We start from the raw sequence: 6,077 nt of genomic DNA on the forward strand, positions 1-6,077 counted from the left end.
TATACATTAAATAAATAAATATTAAAAAAAAAAAAAAAAGACAAGGATTCAATACACTGGGAGAAAATGCTCTCCCCAGAGAGGCGCGCCTACTAATGATGACGCTAGGGACTAATGCTAGGATGTCTGAGTCTTCCAGGCTTGGGATGGCTTTGCTGTCATTTGTGGTCCCTTAGGACTCAAGTCTTACTGAGTTCAAGTCTAAAACGCCACCCAACAGCTGGCGAGATAAGATTTGAGTTCTTTTAGTGCGTCCCTTCTAAACATATACTGTGGTTTAGCCACCTTCGTCCCTTTCCCTGCCTGGTCTCACTACTATTTTCCTCTACAGCCTCCTAGGTGACCTAGGTTAACGGCAGATGGGGTCCAAATTACAATTAAGGTTTGCAAGGCTATCTTGGTAATAAAGTGTATGTTAACTCTACTCAGAGACCTTTCTCGCAGCCTTACCGTCAAAAGCTTGCAGTTCGGGTCTTTGTTCCCACGTCCTCTACCTGTTGTTCCCCCACCCCCACATTAGGTCCACTTTAGTTCCCCAATTTTTGTGTGTGGGTGTGAGGGCATGGGTGGCGTGCGTGTGCTGTTTTTTTGCATGTGTGTAGATGCGCGTGCGCACATGTGCTCATGCATGCGGAGGTCGGAGGTTGATAGCAGGAATCATACCCAGCTGTTTTTCCTGCTTTATTCACTGAGGCAGGTTCTCTCAATCAAACCCAGAGCTCGCAGATGCATCTAGTCTTGGCTAGGCAGCTTGGTGTGGGGGATCTTCTGCTTTCCCCTTCCCAGACTGGAATGACAGGTGTGCTGCCTCGCCCATCACGCATTTGCCTGAGTTGCTGGGACCCTGAACTTTAGTCCTCAAACCAATAAAGCAAGTGCTTTAAGTCCCGAGCAATCTCCTTAGCTCCTCGCCCCAGATTTTTAACATTTTCTATTTTCTCTAATGGAGATTGTACTCTTCCAGATTTGTTTTTTTCTGTTTCTCCCCTGGCCTGCCTTCCCACCCCCGTTCCCCCTTTTAACATTTTGGTTCTGGGGATTAAATTTAGGGCCCATTTGCTAGGCCAGCACTTTACCACTGGCTACATCTCCCACGATCTCCAGACATGTCTATGTCTCTTCATTCAGGTCGCAAATGCAGTGGCACTCTTTCAAAGAAGCCCTCTGTGACCCTCTTATCGGACAGCACAACTTGGGCCCCATTTCCTAACTCTGGGTTCCTATTATGCTGACTGTCCCCCTGGCTCACGTCTGACTGCTGCCTGACAGGCTGATAAGCTGAGAGATGGTGTTGGGACAAGCGGGTTTCATGTTAAGATCTAGGCTTCAGGTGAATTGGGGGAGAGTTGTGAAAATGCCCATCTTGAGGCTGCGGGGTCGGGGGCGGGGAAGGGGATGTAACCCAGTTGACAGAGCCTGGCATGCACAAAGCCTTGGTTTCCGACCCTAGCTACTGTGTAAACCAGATGTGGTGGGACATTCCTGTGATCCCAGTCCCTTGGGAAGTAGCGACATAAGGTGCAGACACGTAGGGCCATTCTCAGCTACCTAGTGCATTCAAGGCTAGCCTGGGCTACCCCCCAGACTGTCTCAGAAAGCTGAAAACAAAGTCTGTTTTTTTGAGAAACAAATGGAGGGGTGCTTATGTAGACAGGGATGGGTGTTCCCAGGCTAGTGAGAAGACAGTGAATCTCAGAAAACCTGGCCGTGACAAATAGCACCTTCCTAGGAAGCCTCCAATAGCATTTGTGAACCCATCCCTTTGCTCCCCTTGAGAAGGCTTTTCCTGAGAACAACACTCTTCACTCTAGGCATGCCAGGGGCTGACTTCACACACTCGTGTCACTTCCCACTGGGCCCACGGGTTTTTGCAACACAGGCTTATCTCATCGGCTTCTCTTGAAATCTAGCACAGTCAAGATGCTTTTCACTTCAACAAATCTCAGAAAGAGCACACATTATTTCTTCATGCTGTTCTCGGTGCTGGAGTTTGCCTGCATGAGTTTCTGTTCCTGTTAAACACTGCTATACAATGCTCCTGTTAAACACTATTATACAGTGGGGAGGCCGGAGGGGATAGCAGTTTCTAAGCCCTCTTGCTGATAGACAAAGAAAAGAGCTTCACCTGATTATCTGGACAACAAGGGTAGGGGGAAGTGTCTGTCTGTCTACATTTTTTTGACACAAGGTGTCTTCTTTGTAGTCTTGGCTGCCCTGGAACCTGTTCTGAACACCAGGCCGAAGATCAGGCCATCTCTGCTTCTCCAATGCTGGGATTAAAGGTGCGTGCCATCACTGCCCGGTTGTCCAACTACTATTTTTTATTGTTTTTTTTTTTTTCTTCTTTGAGACAGGGTTTCTCTGTGTAGCTTTGGCTGTCCTGGACTTGCTCTGTAGACCAGGCTGGCCTCGAACTCACAGCGATCCACCTACCTCTGCCTCCTGAGTGCTGGGATTAAAGGCGTGTGCCACCGCCACCTGGCTCATGTCCAACTACTTTTTGAAAAATAGATTTATTTTTGTTTCTCATCATGTTGGGGGGATATGCAACTGTGTCTCTGCCTGCAGAGGCCAGGAGAGGAGAGGTCATTAGATCGTCCAAAGCTGGAGTTACAGGTAGTTGTGAGCCACCAGATGAAGGTGCTGAGAACAGAACTGAGGTCCTCTGCAAGAACACCACATGCTTGTAAGCGCTGAGCTATCTCTTCATGCCCTATCCACATTCTTCAGCCCTATAAACGACAGAGCACTTTGCAGGCCGTTCCTAAGTATGTAATGAGTGAACAACCGTTAAGCAAAGGTCAAGTGTAGTTTGAAGTGGGTCAGGTGTGGTGGCTCACACCTTTAATCCCAGCGCTTGGGAAGCAGCGGTGTTGCAGGATATTTGATTCCATTGTGAACCCCGAGACTGGAAACTGGGAAACCACACCCCCCCCCCCCCGGTTTCTTGTTGTGGTGTGGCTCAGCCCTAGCACACACCTTTAACACAAGAACTTCTGGTTCATTGTAGATAGGTAATTGTGGTGTGGCTCAGTTTTCTGGAAACAGGATGAAATAAAGGTCAAGAAATTGAGCAAGCAACCAGTTGACAGACAGTGAACATGGGAAAAAACACAGAGAGTGAGAGGAAGTCCAGAGGACAGATAGAGAGACAGGGAAGTAAAAAGGAGGAACATTCAGTTTGAAGGTTTTTAAAGATGACATGGAGAAGCAGACAGGGCTTTTCCTTCTGGGACATGAGCTGAGTAGGAAGGTCAGCTGGGTGCTTTCTCTGCCTCTCTGAGCTAGTAGACTTTCACCCCACCATCTGGCTCCTGAGTCTTCATTGGTAAAATTCAATGACTGGGATTTTGTTTTTAAAAACAACACAAAGGCCGGAGGGTCTCTGTGAGTTACAGGCCAGTCTGATCTATACACACACACACATACACACACACACACACACACACACGCACGCACGCACTGTGTGTGCACATGTGCTCACTCCCTGAACATGCATGCGTACATATGCACTTGGCTATGTACACACGTGTGGAAGCCACAGGCTGACATCACTGTCTGAGACAGACACTGCCCAGGCAGTGAGTCCCCAGAGTCCATATGTCTCTGCCCCTACAGTGCTGGGGTTGTAGGAACAAACTACCACACACGACCTTTACGTGGGTCCTGGGGGTCCAAACTGAGATCCTTTTCCTCTTTACTTATTTTTTTTATGAGGCGTGTTTTTAATTGGTGAGTTTCATTTGTTTACATTTATTTAGTTGTGTCTTGCCACCACAAATAGTTGGTTTTTTCCTGTTTTGTTTTGTTTGAGACAGGGTCTCATTATGTCAACCTGGCTGGCCTGGAATTCATTATGTAGACCAGGCTAGCCTCCAATTCAGGGACCCACCTGTGCCTGCCTTATAATGCTGTGCCAGTCCACCCAGCTTAAGCATTCTTGTTTTGTTGTTTTTTTCGAGGCAGGGTTTCTCTGTGTAGCCTTGGCTGTCCTGGACTCACTTTGTAGACCAGGCTGGCCTCGAACTCACAGTGATCCACCTGCCTCTGCCTCCCGAGTGCTGGAATTAAAGGCGTGCAGCACCACGCCCGGCCTTAAGCAGTCTTTAAAGCCCTGAGAGCCTCAGTTTTCGCACTTTAAAGGAGATAATTACTCCTTTGGTTTGGGGGTTTTGCTGGTTTCCTTGTTGCAGAGACACTGTTGACGCAGACAGTTAATAAGTAAACAGGTTAGGGTTTTCCTTTTAGTTCAGGTTAGGGTTTTCCTTTTAGTTCAAGTGTACTGACACGGGCTGGGGTATTTGCCTAGAATGAAGCTCAGTGTCTCAGGTGAAACTGATGGAGATTTGAGTGCCGTAGTTCAGTATCACACGGGCATGTGTTGCACATGTGCGTTTTAAAGGATTAGTGCTGTTTTATGCTGCAACTTGCTTTTCTCCTTCATTTACTCCCGGTTTGTGCCTCTGGTCCTTTCCCTTCCACTCCCAATACTAGTGCTAGAACCCAGGGCCTTGCTTACACTAGGCAAGTGATCCAAGCGATCCACCATTGAGCTACAATCCTAGTCGGTGTGTGCTGAATCTACAGGTCAATTTGGGGTCTCTATCACGCTCCCCCTTACTTATTTATTTATTTACTGGTGTGTGTGTGTGTGTGTGTGTGTGTGTGTGTGTGTGTGTGTGTGTGTGATACAGGGTTTCTCTGTATAGCCCTGACTGTCCTGGAACTCACTCTGTAGGCCAGCCTGGCCTAGAATTCAGAGTGCCTCTGTTTTCTGAGTGCTGGGCGTGAGCCACCATACCTGGCCACTTTAATTTAAAAAAACCAGAACAAAAAAACCCCCCAAAAAAAACCCAAAAAAACCTTTGTTTTTTTTTGAGACACAGTTTCTCTGTGTAACCTTGGCTATTCTGAACTCTGTAAACCAGACTGGCCTCGAACTCACAGGAGATCCACCTGCCTCTGCTTCCCAGAGTGTTGAGATTACAGGTGGTGCCCAGCTTAAAATGATTTAGTTCATGTACACTGGTGTTTCGTCTGCATACGTGTCTGTGTACTACATGTGGGCTTTGTGCCTTCAGAGGCCAGAACAAAGTGTTGGATTTCTCTTAGGATTGGCGTTAGAGATGGTTGTGAGCTCCCACATGGGTGCTAGGAATTGAACCTGGGCCCTTCTGGAAGAGAGACATGTTCTTAACCACTGAGCCATCTCTCCAGCACACTCTCCTACCACCTTATTTCTTAAGACATGGTCTCTCACTACTGGGCCCTTAATTTTTCTTTTTTTTTTCTTTTAATTTATGTGCATTGGTGTAGGGGTGTCAGATCTTGGAGTTAAAGACAGTTCTGAGCTGCCATGTGGTTGCTGGGAATTGAACGCCGGTCCTTTGGAAGAGCAGGCAGTGCTCTTAACCACTGAGCCATCTCTCCAGTCCCCCCACATTTTATTTTTAATAAGTTATTTACTTTTATTTTTATGTGCATTGCTATTTTGGCTGCGTGTATGTCTGTACGAGGGTGTCAGATCTTAGAGTTACAGACAATTGTAAGCTGCCATGTTGATGCTGGGAATTGAAGCCAGGTCCTCTGGAAAAGTAGTCAGTACTCTTAACCACTGAGCCATCTCTCAACCCACCCACCCCCAACACACACATTTTACTTTACTTTTATTTTATTTTTTATTTTTATTTTTTGGTTTTTCAAGACAGGGTTTCTCTGTGTAGCCTTGGCTGTCCTAGGCTCGCTTTGTAGACCAGGCTGGCCTTGAACTCACAGCAGTCCACCTGCCTCTGCCTCCTGAGTGCTGGGATTAAAGGCGTGCACCACCATGCCTGGCCACACTTTACTTTTAAAGATAGGATCTCAGTAGGTTTCCAAGACTAGTTTGAATTTATGCTCCTTCTGCCTCAGCCTCTGGAGTAACTAGGATGACATCCTGTACCACCATACCCAGATTCACCCGGCTTTTCAATTACAGTGATAAGAAATGGGAATTATAGAAGCCAGGCGTTGTGGTGCACCCCTGTAATCCAAGCACTCGGGAGGCAGAGGCAGGCAGATCGCTGTGAGTTCGAGGC

The sequence above is a fragment of the Acomys russatus genome, chromosome 19 (assembly GCF_903995435.1).
Source record: "Acomys russatus chromosome 19, mAcoRus1.1, whole genome shotgun sequence".
In the NCBI taxonomy this organism is placed as follows: domain Eukaryota; kingdom Metazoa; phylum Chordata; class Mammalia; order Rodentia; family Muridae; genus Acomys; species Acomys russatus.